This window comes from Salmo salar, chromosome ssa18, assembly GCF_905237065.1.
Source record: "Salmo salar chromosome ssa18, Ssal_v3.1, whole genome shotgun sequence".
In the NCBI taxonomy this organism is placed as follows: Eukaryota; Metazoa; Chordata; class Actinopteri; order Salmoniformes; family Salmonidae; genus Salmo; species Salmo salar.
The window spans coordinates 62,037,908-62,052,852 of record NC_059459.1 but is presented as its reverse complement, the minus strand read 5'-3'; the positions used below and the strand labels follow the sequence as shown (position 1 = coordinate 62,052,852).

General features: G+C 42.5%; 1 protein-coding gene across 35 annotated transcripts in view; it reads left to right on the top strand.

The window, feature by feature from the left end:
* LOC106577623 (receptor-type tyrosine-protein phosphatase delta) overlaps nt 1-14,945 on the top strand; it is a 645,315-nt gene that overhangs the window by 416,697 nt on the left and 213,673 nt on the right. For 3 of the 35 annotated variants that reach the window (XM_045701374.1, XM_014155870.2, XM_014155847.2), the window contains exon 1: nt 6,196-6,592. The exons of 30 other annotated variants lie outside the window; for them this stretch is intronic. The gene's annotated coding sequence lies outside the window, so the exon portion shown is untranslated. Of the gene's footprint in view, nt 1-6,195; nt 6,593-14,945 lie in introns of those variants that run through there. 2 more of the 35 variants (XM_045701376.1, XM_014155868.2) reach the window with 1 other exon arrangement.

Below are 14,945 nucleotides of genomic sequence, written 5' to 3'. Positions count from 1 at the left end.
TCCATTACTCTTAAATGGATGAAGTTTGGAACTACCAAGACTCTTCCTAGAGCTGGCCGCCAGGCCAAACTGAGCAATCGGGGGAGAAGGGCCTTGGTCAGGGAGGTGACCAAGAACCTGATGTTACTCTGACAGAGCTCCAGAGTTCCTCTGTGACGATGGGAGAACCTTACAGAAGGACAACCATCTCTGCAGCACTCCACCAATCAGGCCTTTATGGTAGATTGGCCAGACGGAAGCCACTCCTCAGTAAAAGGCACGACAGCCTGCTTGGAGTTTGCCAAAAGGCACCTAAAGGACTCTCAGACCATGAGCAACAAGATTATCTGGTCTGAAGAAACCAAGATTGAACCATCCCTATGTTGAAGCATGGTGGTGGCAGCATCATGCTGTGGGGATGTTTTCAGCGACCGGGACTGGGAGACTAGTCAGGATCAAGGGAAAGAAACTGAACTAAGTACAGAGAGATCCTTAATGAAAATCTGCTCCAGAACGTTCAGGACCTCAGACTGGGGTGAAGGTTCACCTTCCAACAGGACAACGACCCTAAGCACACTGCCAAAACAACGCAGGAGTGGATTCAGGACAAGTCTCAGAATGTCCATAAGTGTCCAAGTCAGAGCCCAGACTTCAACCCGATCAAACATCTCTGGAGAGACCTTCAAATAGCTGTGCAGCGATGCTCCCCCACCAACCTGACAGAGCTGAGAGGATCTGCAGAGAAGAATGGGAGAAACTCTGCAAATACAGCTGTGCCAAGGGTGTAGTGTCATACCCAAGAAGACTTGAGTCTGTAATCGCTGCCAAAGGTGCTTCAACAAAGTATTGAGTAAAGGGTCTGAATATTTATGTAAATGTGATATTTTCGAAAAATCAGTTTTCACTTCGTAATTATGGGGTACTGTGTGTAGATTGATGAGGGGGGGGAGGGAACAATGTAATCCATTTTAGAATAAGGCTGTGATGTGGAAAATGTCCAGGGGTCAGAATACTTTCCGAATGCACTGTATACGAAGAAATGTCAATAGAAACACACAAAATGCAACTAGTTTGCTGTCATTCCAGCTTCAGTTTGAAGTGATTGTGTTAGCTCTGTAGTTGGCTATCTCTTCTAAACAGTGGCCTGGCGAGAGAGCAATTGTTATTCTGGCTGCACTGTTTGACGTGACTATGTTAGCCAAAGTTAGCTAGCTAGCAAAGAAGGGATAAGAACGTTGCCAGCCATCATGGCAATGAAACATTTATAACGAACAACATAGATTTAGAACAAAAATACTTAACGACTGGCTCGTGTCTCTGGCAACCGAACTGATAGAACAAACGACCAGCCGGCTTGGGTAGCGACCCTAGATTTGTGTCAGGACTATATCTCGTGGAAGGATGAAATAGTATGAATACATTTGTCTCGGGCCTAAAAACACCCATTCCAATATCCTCCAAACACCAGCTTCTCGGGTATTATCACTTAAATCAACCCTTTGCAATCCCTTGAAAGGACACCTCATTGTAAAGTGTTGCCAATATGGATGATGTCATTTGGATTGATCAAATCAACAAAACAATATTTTCTGTGTGACAAAAACAAATATGTCTATCAGTTCAGATCAGCCTTACCTTAAGCACAAATAATCAATGGCACCAATTTGCATTATAGGACTTGATGGTGTATCCAATAACACATGTCAAAGGGGAATTCACCACCTCCCATAATTTCTGATATTCAAAAGCTCATCAGTGTTTTTGGGATTAGTCGAGCTCTCCAGAGATTTAGTGTACCACAGTGAGGGTGTTTGTTGTTGTTGTTGTTTGTGTATAATACACAGCCGGTATAATATATGTATTACCCTCAGTCAATATGCAGTTTCTGAGAACACTCTGTGATTCTTGACATAATTAGCGACATTTACATATCATTAGCATTTGTAATGTTTTCGTTATCATACAGTATATGGGGACACCATAGTGCAGAAATCATCAACTAGATTCAGCCGTGGGATGATTTTTTCTTGAGCAGATGTTCAGGGGGCCGGAACATAATGACTAATAATTTGTCGAATGCAAATTGACCACAAGAAGCCCAAACAGATATAATATTTGACTAAAACATAATCATTTCAAACCTTGCTTACATTTGTATACGATCACATATATCGCTCTGTTATGCGAGGGAATACTTTGGAACAGATTTCCAAAATTAAAATCACATGGAGCTGAATCGCTGAGGTTTTTACAGTATTTAATGTTTTTTTTTAAACTTGGGTCACCAAATAAATTCACCCGTGGGCTGCCAGTTGGGGAACCCTGCCATAGTGGTTGGAGGGGTTTCCCACTTTATATACTACAATGTAGAGTGCTGAAGCACGTAGCACGTACAAATTGTCTGTCCTCGGTTGCAACACTCACCACCAAGTTCCAAACTGCCTCTGGAAGCAACGTCAGCACAATAACTGTTAGTCAGGAGCTTCATGAAATGGGTTTCCATGGCCGAGTAGCCGCACACAAACCTAAGATCACCATATGCAATGCCAAGCGTCAGCTGGAGTGGTGCAAAGCTTACCAACATTGGACTCTGGAGTAGTGGAAACACGTTCTCCGGAGTGATGAATCACACTTCACCATCTGGCAGTCCGATGGACGAATCTGGGTTTGGCGGATGCCAGGAGAATGCTACCTGCCCCAATGCATAGTGCCAACTGTAAAGTTTGGTGGAGGAGGAATACTGGTCTGGGGCTGTTTTCCATGGTTCAGGCTCCTTAGTTCCAGTGAAGGGAAATCTTAACACTATAGCATACAATGACATTCTAGACCATTCTGTACTTCCAACTATGTGGCAACAGTTTATGAGAAGGCCCTTTCCTGTTTCAGCATGACAATGCCCCCGTGCACAAAGCAAGGTCCATACTGAAATGGTTTGTCAAGATTGGTGTGAAAGAACTTGACTGGCCTGCACAAAGCCCTGACCTCAACCCCATCAAACACCTTTGGGATGAATTGGAACGCCAACTGCTAGCCAGGCCTAATCGCCCAACATCAGTGCATGACCTCACTAATGCTCTTGTGGCTGAATGGAAGCAAGTCCCACAGCAATGTTCCAACATGTAGTGGAACGCCTTCCCAGAAGAGTGGAGGCTGTTATTGCAGCAAAGGGGGGACCAACTACATATCAATGCCCATGATTTTGGAATGAGATGTTCGACGAGCACGTGTCCGCATACTTTTGTATGTACATACTTTTGTGTAGATGAGTAAACATGACGTATATAGAGCATCAGAATAATGCCTATTGGCACACTATTGAGTTCATGCTAATCTCCTTGTAACAGTGTTCATCTTATGATATTCACCATCTGTTCCAGATGTGGCGTCACCTGTAAAAGATCACTACATTGCCAGACATAATAGGGAACAAACTCGACTTATCTCATGCAAAAGCAGAGAAACACTGTATTATAGGCAAGCATCTGGATTGCCTTTGTCTTGAATCCATCTTATTGAAGGACAGTTGGTTCATGGACTACATGACAAAGTTCACCCATTATAGGTAATGAGTGCTCGAAAGAAATCCCACCCTTGCCCACATTTATCAACAATAGCCTGACGTATTACACTCCCCTAACTGTGCCAAGATTCTTGTTCTTGACCCAAGAACATAAAAACCACAAGGTTAGACGTAGCATGGGGTTGTAAATCTAATAACTAGTCTCATCCAATTATATTCAAAGAGAGAACAGGCTTGAAAACAGTAGCTAGTCGTATTGCGGCCATATTGTATTTCTGTTATAGCTTGTACTGTAATGTGTCTGAGCATGTGTAGTCACTATGTTTAAGGTGTACATTGCAAGAAATGTCAACAACTTTTCAAGAAATGTTGACATTTTCATGTTACATACTTTAGGTATATGAATGCATACACTGCATATCATATTCTGTAGGCTTTAACCCACCAAAACATGTCAAGGACGAATCATTTAATTGTGGCTTTGGCTCAGGTTGAATCGCGTGTTTTTCAAACAATCATTTCAATGACATTCAAACAATTTTACAACATTGCTTTAGTAGGCACAACTGAACTTCACTGTCTAATCAAACCTGTAATTTTCACATAGCCAGAACTGGATAATTGCTAAATCAAAAGTTATTTGAAATGACATATTTCTCAAGTGTGCCCACATTGTTCATTGTTATAAAACCGCCTATTTTATTTAACCAATAAAATATATATTCAGCAACACGCTCCTATATCTAATTTTGCCCTTAAAGTGTAACTCAATAGTATTTGTGTGGATAAATCAACATTACTCAATCAGATACATGTAATGGGGAGTGAGAGAGAGAGACCGAGAGAGAGTGGAGAGAGATAGAGACAGAGAGAGAGGGGAGAGAGATAGAGAGACCGAGAGAGAGGGGAGAGAGCTAGAGAGACCGAGAGAGAGGGGAGAGAGATAGAGAGACAGAGAGAGGGGAGAGAGATAGAGAGAGAGAAAGAGGGGAGAGAGATAGAGAGACAGAGAGAGAGGGGAGAGAGATAGAGAGACAGAGAGAGAGATAGGGAGAGAGATAGGGAGAGAGATAGAGAGACAGAGAGAGAGGGGAGAGATATAGAGAGACAGAGAGAGAGGGGAGAGAGATAGAGAGACAGAGAGAGAGGGGAGGGAGATAGAGAGACAGAGAGAGAGATAGGGAGAGAGATAGAGAGACAGAGAGAGAGGGGAGAGAGAGATAGAGAGACAGAGAGAGAGGGGAAAGAGATAGAGAGAGAGGGGAGAGAGATAGAGATAGAGAGACAGAGAGAGAGGGGAGAGAGATAGCGAGACAGAGAGAGAGGGGAGAGAGATAGAGAGACAGAGAGAGAGGGGAGAGAGAGAGAGACCGAGAGAGAGGGGAGAGAGATAGAGAGACAGAGAGAGAGGGGAGAGAGATAGAGAGACAGAGAGAGAGGGGAGAGAGATAGAGAGACAGAGAGAGAGGGGCGAGAGATAGAGAGACAGAGAGAGAGGGAAGAGAGATAGAGAGACAGAGAGAGGGGAGGGAGATAGAGAGACAGAGAGAGAGGGGAGAGAGATAGAGAGAGACAGAGAGAGAGGGGAGAGAGATAGAGAGACAGAGAGTTGGCTGAGACACTGATATACTGAGTGAGGTGGCTCTCTCAATGTTACCATTGTTAGATGCGAGATGTTTGTGCCTGCGGGCTAAGTTGTTCATCAGAAGCTTTGGGTCCCTGCCACAAAAGCAAGTTTTCTCCAAACACCCTCACTCATTCGTCGCCCCAGGACATTGTTTTTCATCCTCTAAATAAGGGCCCGGCATACACTTGACTTTGTTATGGCTTGGTGAACTGCAGAATACAATGCACAATGATATGTTTGCCTCAGTCGATAATACCCGCCTTATAAAAAGGTGTAGAGATGAATAACACATAGTGTCATTAGTACAAGTAGTAGAAGTAGTAGTAGAAGTAGTAGTAGTAGTAGTAGTAGTAGTAGCAGAAGGAGCAGTAGCATTAGAAGTAGCAGTAGCATTAGTAGTAGTAATAGTAGTATTAAATATAATATGAGTAGTTATTCTTACATTGTTAAAACAATCATTAGTGATTACATTATTGGTTCTTCAAGGGCAAAAACATTGTCATCAGTAATGTATTGTTATCATTCCTCTTGAACATTTGTTAACTGCATGCAGCTTTTGTAAGTAAATAGTGGAATTCCTCAGATAAAACAAATCCCATGAATTAAATCTGAATGGCCAAAATTCTCTCTCTCTCTCTCTCTCTCTCTCTCTCTCTCTCAATTCATGGGCTTTATTGGCATGGGAAACATGTTAACATTGCCAAAGCAAGTGAAGTAGATAATAAACAAAAGTGAAATAAACAATAACATTTAACAGTAAACATTATACTCACAGAAGTTCCAAAATAATAAATACATTTCAAAACGTCATACTCTCTCTCTCTTTCCTCCCTCTCTCCCTCCCATGCAAACACACACATTTCTTCTTCAGTTCACACATTTTCACCATCTGGAAACAATTGACCGATTATTTTACCACGCTAGACAAATGTTTCCCTCAAAACTGTTAAGTGTCCTGGTGTCCAAACGTCAACATTACTTTGGTGGACTGAAGGGGAGAAAGTTGATCCCGGGGGAGTTGAGCTGTTCCTGTTGAGTGACGTCACCTTTCCATCCCCTCTCCGTTTCTGTGCCTGAGTCGGGCAGTCTGTGTATGAGTGTCGGCAAGAGAGAACGAGAACGCGTCCCTGCTGCACGGCACACACAGAACTACAGTCTCGACACATAGAATAATGAATACCTAACGCGCACAACGACGGGAAATATACCACGTTTTCATCGCTGGACGTTCTGGTCCATACGCTCGCTGTTGTGGTTTGCCTCTTGCTTTGAGGAAGATTAATTAAAGAGTAAAAAAACAAAGTCAAGGAAAAGAGGCGAAATAAGAGCGGACAGACTGGAAGTGAAGCGTATATAGAAGTACAGACGGATTATTTATCTAAAACTGCTGTCATTCTGGATGTAATTCGCGACTATTCTTATACAACTGGAGACCGAGTTCAAAGACTGAATAAAACTATGATAAGGTAAGCTTCTATGGAAATAACCATTCAAATTGGCGAATTTGTGGATGTATGACTTCTCACGCATAGTGTGAACGGATTGAAGTCGTCGCCACAAGTCTTTCAAATAGTGTGGTGCGTGTTAAGATGCGATTGGTTTTGTGGTATTTGTTTAGTGTCAAATATAATGGAGCACCAAACTATGTCTGTGCTTAGGCATTTCGTGAGTTATACTTATCGATGAGTTTGTTGTTTTTATTATGTAGGCCTATAGAGTGGAAAAGAAGACTGCAGTTAATTGAGATGGAATTGACTGATAGACCAGTGCCTATTTTGTGAAGGACGAGAGCATCCCATTGAATTAAATTACGCAATATACATGCACATTTAGAACAGGATAACAATAGGTATTTGAATTATTATGTTTATGACTATTCTAGTAGACTAGACGATTTTGAGGATCTGGGTATTCGTTTACTGTATGATAATGTAAATTCTACAGCAGAAGGCTACGGAAATACAGTTAATGTATTGTGTAGTCCTATGTTAGAATAATATCAATTATCGATAGATGATCGGGTTCATAAAACATTCATAAAGTATTTTTATTTGCTCTTCAGATTTTTTTTTCGATTAATCGATGATCCTCTTTTAAGATTACGATATTGATATCAGAGTTTAATTTGAAAACAACGATGTTTGTGCTATCATGATTTAAAGCCGCATTCCTCGCACTTGGAAGAGACGCGCGTCTTATCTATGTTGTCGCCTATTTTTGGAACACATTTTTGTTTCCCAGCGGTCCAAACTAAACTGTCGGACAGAGCGAACTATATCCCTGGGTTTACATGCGTTGAAAAGGGCACACAAATAAAGGCGAAAACGCCTGTCACTAAATCAGGTGAAAGCGAACCTTTTTTTTCCATGACAATTTTTTTCCAGTAAAACTTGCGAACAACACCTGTGCTCGCTGAGCAAGTTTAGCCACTAGGGGCCTTCATAGCCTACTCTACTCTACAGTAAGACATCGGAATGCAGAGCAGAGAATGGCCAATGGGGTTTATATGGCCAGTGATGCCAGAGGAAGACAGGCTAAATTCTCTCCCCTTAGCCTTACCAATGCCCCTCAAGAGATGTTCCATGTTGTAAAGCTCCTGTTATCATGGTTGTTGTAGACATTTATTTAGAAATAATAATGCTGTGTGCTGGTCTACTGCTGATCTTTTTGGATAAATTATTTTCTTAGATTTTGAAGAAAGTCATCACATTTTGGGTTAATTGCTTGTTTTTGTATGCAGTGTATCATTTTATTACATTTTCTGGGTTTGAGACTTTTCTAGGCAGAGTAAAAGAGTACGTGCATGTATGAAACAGTACATGCAAATGACTTGGCATTTGGTTATGCTACAGTCCATGTCCGTTCAGCTGCGTTATAGCTCAGTACTGGGTTGTGTTGAGTTTGTTGCTCTGAGTGAAATACAATCCATTAAGAGGGGTTGGGGTAGTGAGGTGTTGAAAATGTCTAGTAAGTGCTTTGTAATTATGTGTGTGCGTATGACTGTGTGTGTGTGTGTCCACGTCTCTTTACGTGAGCAGCTGTGTGATTGAGCAATCTCCATGTAGTTTGTAGGCCGTAAGCGCTTTCAGAGAGCTCACCCAAGCACCAATACTGTCTTCTATGTTTTACAGTTTCTCAGCTCCAACAATTAGCACTCGCCCAATTTTGACACACAGCAATTAGCGCCTGTCGCTACTTGTTCGCTTTCTAATTTCGCCGTTACGACAGCCTCCCTCCAAAGAGGAGACTAAACGAATATACGTTTACGTGGAATAGCCTAGTCGATTTGAGTTGTTCAAACCAAAGAGAGTTGAGTTTTGCTGTTTTGAAAGCAGGGTTGAAGCACCCACCTTGTCTGACTCTGTCCTTGGCTGCTTTCCCTGTGAAATCCTTTGAAACAATTTATGGCTGTGTTTGAAGAACCTTTTCGTCATAACAAACCAAGTTTCTATGACTCAGTGAGGCAGGGGAAGACTGCATTGTGTATCGATGAGAGTGAGGCTTTTAGTTCATTTGCAGTGTGTGTTTCGTGCTGGGACTGAACATGACACAGTACACAGGCCGCTGACACGAGAACAGCCTGCTGCCAAAGGGTTAAATAGATTCTCTTTGTGGGGAGTCAGAGCCCCCCCCCCCCCAGGACATGTTTTTGTTGTACATTCACCTGGCTAGAATGTTCTATTCCCCAGGGATGTAAACTCTGCACTTTTCAGCGATATTCACCGTTTGATCTCAAAATAGGTCATCCATGTGAATCGTGTAGATCAGAAAAAAAAACTAAAAGTGTGCGGACGCAGAGTGTATCACCCACTGAGCTATGAGTGCTTCATCCAATACCACGCGTGACAGCTGAGAGCAGCCCCTAACCAGCCATGAAAGGCGCTGCATGGTCATTCCGACGTCTGCATTGGCCGTGCAGCATTTACTGTGACTTGGCCTCTGCAGAAGTCACGGCATTCATACTTTGTGCGCTTCGCCGAGCGGCTCAGAACAGATGAGCAGAGCTGTTGTGAAGGAAGTGAGTTTGTGTTTATACAGGACCCCCCCACCTACCGTCAAACAATCATATCAATGCGGAGCTATACGGAGCCCTCTGCATTGTTACAACATGTGAGAGGCGCACGATGATGCGGTACGGAGCTCAATTTGGCCTCTGCGTGCCGTAAGCGCAGATAAATGGGTTCTTAGCCTACTCATCTGCTTCTCTCCGTCCGTTCTTTCTGCGCATCTCCATCAGTTTAAAAATATTATTTAGCCGTAATTGCGAGCTGGGGTGTGAAGGTAGTGATGAGCTTTCTGTTGTTACATTTTGTTAATTATTGGAGTGGCTCGCAGCGCCAGCAAAGTGGATACGTAGATATATTTTCATTTCGCCTGTAAGAACAAACAAGCCAGTCTGACTATGCAACCTTTGAGTGGCACTGCCACTGGCTAGCTAGCTTACAACATGGTACCCCTTGGCTATGCACAGGGGAAACGGAAAAAGGATAGATAGCCTACTCAAAGAGATGCTTCAAAGGTAGGATGCATATGCCTAATCAGTGTAATTCTATGCAGAAACATCCATTTTTCTGGTGTTCCTTAAATTGTGTTTGGTGTGTCTGTGCGTGAGGGAGAGAGGGTGTATAGGATGGTTTCATAAAGACCTGGTTGTTTATCCCCTAACTGTCACAATGAAAACTTAAATCATTATGGATTTATATCCCTTACTACATTCCTCCTGCCCAATCACAGGTAGGCCTTTGGATAAGAGCAAATCTGCATTATCCTTTTCTATTATACAGTATAAAGTGCAGCGTTTTCCCCTCTGTTAATAGTAGCCGCCACTCCCCCCCAAAAAATATGATGGTAAAATGTTTTCATTGTTATATATATATTTTTAAAGAAGATCATATTTTTCAGAAGTAACAATCACCAAAATAAAACTAGACAGTCAGGGAGAATCTAAAATGACCAAAATGGCATGACACAGGGTCCCCATTGATTTTGTAATGAGTCACTCAGATACCCTGTGGTGTCACGATACTTCTCGGTATCGTGATACTTGGCCTGGTATCACGTCATTAGTAAAATGTTGCTATTGTGACAACCTCATTCTGAAAATAGCCAAATGTTATTGGAGTTTACACCAGTTAGCATCATGATCCGCGCTCCAGGTGTACAGGAAGATGTTTATCAAGTTTCCAGTGACTTTTGTAAATATACTTAGCCTTTAATATGTTCCACTATGGTCAAAAGGCTTAGGCCTACATAGTGTGAACCAAGCAGAGGGATTTATAATATAACTGAAACATCTTGAGATGGTATGAACTCAGCATTCAGTCTCTGAATGAGACAAAACCAAGTACCCTCTTAAAGAATTGGGCTCTCGTTTTACACTGCTATTGTTCCCACCAAATCTAATTGGCTATGACTCACCATCCTATTTCCGAAGGGGAAGCAAAAAAAGTATGTTTGCGAAGTGTGTGTGTGTTTTGTGTGTGAATGTGTGTGTGTGTGTGTTTGGTGTGTGTGTGTGTGCCTGTGTGTCTGTGAGCACTGCTCATCGAATGCAAGCCAAGGTTGTGGCCTTCCATTATGAGCTGTGGAATGAAAAATCAACACTTACATTATAAAAACGGATACATAAACACAGGCTGCAATTATGGGGCGCCAACCTGGTTGGAGAGAGAAGGCCACAGAGTGCCAAAAGGTCTGCTAACAATCACCCCATCGACTTGTCTTCCCCTGCAATCATCTGGTGTAATCTACCTTATTTGTACCAGCAGGCCCAAATTACCCCCCCCCCATGTTCTACATTGTAGAATAATAGTGGACATCAAAACTATAAAATAACACATATGGAATCATGTCATAACCAAAAAAGTGATAAAACAAATCAAAATATATTTTATATTTGAAGTTCTTCAAAGTAGCCACCCTTTGCCTTGATGACAGCTTTGCACACTCTTGGCATTCTCTAAACCAGCTTCATGAGGAATGCTTTTCCAACAGTCTCGAAGGAGTTCCCACATATGCTGAGCACTTGTTGGCTGCTTTTCCTTCACTCTGTGATCCAACTCATCCCAAACCATCTCAATTGGGTTGAGTTTGGGTGATTGTGGAGGCCAGGTCATCTGATGCAGCAGTTCATCACTCTCCTTCTTGGTCAAATAGCTCTTACACAGCCTGGAGGTGTGTTGGGTCAATGTCCTGATAGTTCCACTAAGGGCAAACCAGATTGGTTGGCGTGTCACTGTGGTAGACATGCTGGTTAAGTGTGCCTTGAATTCTAAATAAATCACAGACAGTGTCAACAGCAAAGCACCATCACACCTCCTCCTCCATGCTTCACGGTGGGAACCACACATGTGGAGATAATCCGTTGACCTACTCTACTTGTCACGAAGACACGGCAGTTGTAACCAAAAATCTCAAATTTTAATATCCATTGCTTGTGTTTCTTGGTCCAAGCAAGTCTCTTCTTCTTATTGGTGTCCTTTAGTAGTGGTTTCTTTGCAGTAATTTGATCATGAAGGCCTGATTCACACAGTCTCCTCTGAACAGTTGATGTTGAGATGTGTCTGTTACTTGAACTCTGTGAATCATTTATTTGGGCTGCAATCTGATGTGCAGTTAACTCTAATGAACTTATCCTCTGCAGCAGAGGTAACTCTGGGTCTTCCTTTCCTGTGGTGGTCCTCATGAGAGCCAATTTCATCATAGCGCTTGATGGTTTTTGCAACTGCACTTGAAGAAACTTTCAAAATGTTTAATGGTTTTGATGTCTTCAGTATTATTCTACAATATAGAAAATAGTAAAAATAAAGAAAAACCCTGTAATGAGTAGGTGTGTCCAAACGTTTGACTGGTACTGTGTGTGTGTGTGTGTGTGTGTGTGTGTGTGTGTGTGTGTGTGTGTGTGTGTGTGTGTGTGTGTGTGTGTGTGTGTGTGTGTGTGTGTGTGCGTGTGTGCGCGTGTGTGTGTGGTAACGTGCCTATGTAAGTGTGGATGTGTGTGTACAGTATGTGTGTTTGCATCCGTACATGTGTGTATGCCTTCATGTGTGTGTCAAGGGGCCCTATTCTATTAACCCAGTTTACCAATGAGAACCTGATGCAATGTGACAAATGAGGAAATAGTTTGATTTTGCAAAACACTGGTCAGTCCCACATCATAATGAAGTAATCATGTTTCTCTCCGGCCTTCCTTCCTGTTTCAATTGGCTGCAGCCCGCCATGTTAATCATTAAGCCCCTTCATCTACTGATTTACCCGTGCTTACATTCCTTCCCCTAACCCCCTAGTTCTACCCAACAAGTATTCAAGGGTGGTTGCCTGATATAAAGCAGGGTGCCATTTGGGACACATTCCCATGTGGTGCATTGCGTTTGACCAGGGCCCATAGGGTATCCATAGGGTCAAAAGTAGTGCACTACATAGGGAATATGGTGCCATTAGAGACACATTCAAAGAAGTCTGCCACTGGGAGTTGGCTTGACACGGAGGAAAACACTAGCACTTTACTGATGTTCAGCTTAACCCACTGGGGTCGGAGTAATAAGAAACATATTTTCACACCCAGGCGGAATCACCTCTACTGTCCATCACCCTGTCAAGATGAAAACTTGACATCACACAGGCACGCATGTACACACACACACACACACACACACACACACACACACACACACACACACACACACACACACACACACACACACACACACACACACACACACACAGTATTTGCATACACATACACACATTCCTCCCAACCAAGACACTTCTTTAGACTTTTAAGTAGTATTACCAAGCAAATCCATTTTACTCTCTAGATCCTCTCCTCTGTCTCTCCCTCCCTTTCATGGTGGAGGATGCAGACTTAAAGCTATAGGGTCGATCAGGCGCCACCCACGTGCCACAAATGGGAGGGAATGCCCCACGGCCGCCTCTCTCTGCAGCTGTTCTTCAGTGGCGGATTGGGTTTCAACAGATATGCCACATGCCTGTAGCCAGTTGTGAGGAGATAGGTGGGCGGCTACTGCTATGGCTTTGAATTGGGGTCTGTAGTAGCATTGCATGGAAAAGGGATGGGATTCTGACCTCCATTTTGGCTCGACAGAATGCTAGTCGCTGCCAATCGTTAGCAGTTAGCAAGTACCAACTGGAAACTAATGGAAACAAATGTTAAGAAACAGTTTAGCTGTTCTGGTTGCTAATATGACGTTTCCCTTTGATACATGGCTAAGTAGCTGGGTAGACTTACGCTTAATATGACACGTTTCCAGGTTTCACCCAAAATGGTGGTGTCTTTTTGCCCTTGTTATCGTCTCCTTTTCTCTTATCTGTAATTTTGGGCCAGAACAGAATCCACAGAGGGGTTCATTTAAATAACGGACTGAACGGGGGAAATAAAAGGCAGGAGAAATGGAAGTCACGCCCCGCTATGTGCATTCATGTCACAGCGCTTTATCAAATTATTCCACAATAGCAGCCACAAAAGTGATGGAATTTCAATTAAAGTATGACAGTTTTAAAATTTGTTTCTGCTGCATGAGGGGAACAAAAAGTGATTTGGCACAGAAGGCGTATTCTCCAGTCTATATTCTCTGTTGGTTTCTCTCTTGCTCTCACTTTCTCGATTTCATCCTCTCTATTTCTCTCTTTTTCTCTCCCCCTCTCTCTATATCTCTCAGAAAGGAATGACTAGGCTAAAAAATTTGGTTCTGAGGCATTCTGCTGTAGTTATAGCCCAGAGCCAATCAGCAACAGTGTTATGATAAAGGGGGCATTGGAAGAACTTTCAAGATGGTTGACAGGCTTTTTCAAAGAACTATTACACTACCTGCTGTGAGAGAGAGAGAGAGAGAGAGGGGTGGCAACAGATAAGTGCTAGGGACTGAGACTTGGCTCAGAGTAGCCAAATCTGACCAGTGGCTAGCTCAAACTGGGGATGTTCAACCTACATTTAACCCTCAGGGATTGTAAACAGTCTGGACAGAGATTGTTACAACCTTGTAAACACACACAAATAGGTATGGACACACACATGGGTACACACACAGACACAGACACGCACACACAGACAAACATACAAACATACCATTTAAGGTGGTCCTGTGGAGATGTACATAACAGATGATCATGGACAACAGTGGAGGAAGTTTTGTCAAAAGGGAGATGACTTCTGTTTTGATCTTGTTTTTCTCATGCTGAGGCAGTCAACTCTTTGATTTTCTTCCACATTTAAGCCCACAGATGGTTCGGCTATTTCTTACATCAGATCAAGAATCCAATGTGGTCCCCTTAGCTTTTTGGCTTTTTGTTCAGCTGTACGGAAAATAATATATTTTTGTGTGAAATAGAAGAGAAAAAAAAACAAAGCTAATGGAATTGAAGAACTAAGATGATTTAGCCTAGGTCTTTCATTTGTTTGCTGTCTACATGGGGAAAGTTCTATTAGAAAGTGCAGTGACATAGGCCCACAGTAATTTCACGACTGAGGAATGCATTTAACAGTGATGGATTTTCATCATTTGAAAATGTTCCCTGATTTCCCCTGCAGTACATGAATCCACAAATATTCTCATCTTGGTATCACGTTGGTATCTTAGCTACTCTAGAAATCCAAAGATTAAGGCTGATGTGTCATACAGTATGTGTTCTGTCCACACTGCTCATCTAAAGCTCTCGCTCTGTTTCACTGTTTCTCTCTGTCTGTCTCTATGTTTCTCTCTGTGTTTCTCTCTATGTTTCCCTCTGTCTCTATGTTTCTCTCCATGTTTCCCTCTGTCTCTATGTTTCCCTCTGTCTCTATGTTTCTCTCCATGTTTCCCT